General features: G+C 44.1%; 1 non-coding gene across 1 annotated transcript; it reads right to left on the bottom strand.

Annotated features, from left to right (window-relative positions):
• Window positions 1–221: 221 nt before the first annotated feature.
• Window positions 222–328, bottom strand: LOC132215072 (U6 spliceosomal RNA). The gene has a single exon (XR_009448427.1). It is a non-coding gene; the product is annotated as a U6 spliceosomal RNA (small nuclear RNA).
• Window positions 329–1,871: the final 1,543 nt, after the last annotated feature.

Here is a 1,871-nt window from a genome sequence, read left to right as displayed (position 1 = left end):
TCCCTCATGACAAAGCATTTTCCTACCTTCAGTCTGACTTCTAATGTCCCATTGCATGTTCAGGTAAGTGAACATCTTGTTTATGATTATTCAGTCCTAGGACCTACCTCTGTTCAATATATAAGCACAAAATATTTTTTGCACGGTTTTCACATACACTGAAATTTCCAGGAATGCAACAATGAGGTACATTGAGGGAAGACTGTATCTTTTTTTTTTAAAAAAATATGGAACGCTTCACGAATTTGCGTGTCATCCTTGCGCAGGGGCCATGCTAATCTTCTCTGTATCGTTCCAATTTTAGTATATGTGCTGCCGAAGCGAGCATGGGAAGACTGTATCTTGTTTCATCGGGCACTTTATCATGAATTCTTCACTATTTCCGAAAATCCTATCACTGACAGCAATTCCTCCTGTGGGACTTGAGTCATCAATGCAACACACCCGTATCAGAGCAGCACATGTCTTTGCAAACTCCTCAGTCCACATCACCAAGAGGCTCAGGCTCACTTTTTCTAACCATGGTGTGAAATCAAGAGACAGAGGGACGAGTGTCAGGATATACTTCCAAACACCTGTAAGACTCTTTCAGTCAACAGACAGTGACCAATATTAAAAACCAGAGTCGCCCAGGAACTGTGGGATGTGTGGCTGTTACCCTAGGGTCCGCAGTGCACTGTCCTCAGGAGTGCCTCACTTCTGTGTAGGTGGGAGCGGTACAGGCAGGACTTCTAAAAGCGAGGGCACAGAAAGGGGCAGGACTAGTCCATATCCCTGGCAAGAGCTGGCCCAGGAAGAAAGGAAGGCCCCAAACACCCACAGCAGGTGGAGCGGGAAGAGAGGGAGCAGTGTCCTGAAAAGGGACTTGGAGAAAGTGAGGGCAGGGACCTTTGTCATAATCTGAAGGGGGGCTCGGGAACAAGAGGGACCTGTGGGGACTCTGGGGTAGTTTCCCTCCCAGAATCAGCCTGGGATAGCAACCTACCATGAGGAATGCACAGGATACTCTATGTAGCTAAAGCCAAGGTCAAAGACTTCATAACCTGGTTTTGCAGGTGTGATGGTGACTTAATTATCTCCCTGTACCTGAACAGTCACTGCTTGAATTTGACCAAGCAATGGAGATAAAGGAAACAAACTTTTAACTTAAAAAGACTTAGACAACATGTTAATTGACTCTTTAGGCACTTAGATGTAAGATGGGATATTTAGCCAGTACTTTGTATACTTTTCCAGTAAATTTAACCCATAAACACTGGACTATTTCCCTTTTGTGTAAGATTGAAGATGAGATTAACTCCCCTTTTTTGTGTGGTGGGTGGGAAGAGATGGAGGAACAGAGAACCTGTGGAATGGAGGATTGTGCAGTACTCAAGCATTTTAAGGAGAAACTCTGCAGCAGCCTTTTTGTGCATTTAATGCTTTGCATAATAAAAGTTAAAAATTCATCATTTAACTTTGGTAGACGATGCACACTATTGGTGTTAATGCTCACTGTTTGCTTTCAAAACAACTGGGAAATTTTTTTAACTAAGCAGGTCATGCATTCTGCCACCCCGCCTTTTCATCTTCCTGTTTCTTCTTTCTTAGTTTCTCCAATTGTCATCGTCACACCACTGACTGTTTTCTGTGCCACTGCCCACGTCTGATTTAGTGCTAGTCCCAAAACACTTTCTTCTGAGTCCATTCTATTCATCCCTTCCCCGAAGTCCTCACTGCTGCCTTTCCAATGTAGAGCTTGGCTGATCTTCTTCCTTCATCGTCTTCCATCCTGAACATTGTTGACTTCCTAGTATTACTCTTCCCCAGACAGTGCTCACGGCTGCTCTTCCATTCAAATATTCCCCCTGGTCTACTCTTCACAAGACTGA

Source organism: Myotis daubentonii, chromosome 13 (assembly GCF_963259705.1).
Source record: "Myotis daubentonii chromosome 13, mMyoDau2.1, whole genome shotgun sequence".
NCBI lineage: Eukaryota > Metazoa > Chordata > Mammalia > Chiroptera > Vespertilionidae > Myotis > Myotis daubentonii.
Note: the sequence above shows the minus strand (reverse complement) of the source record. Positions and strands in the feature narration are given on the sequence as shown.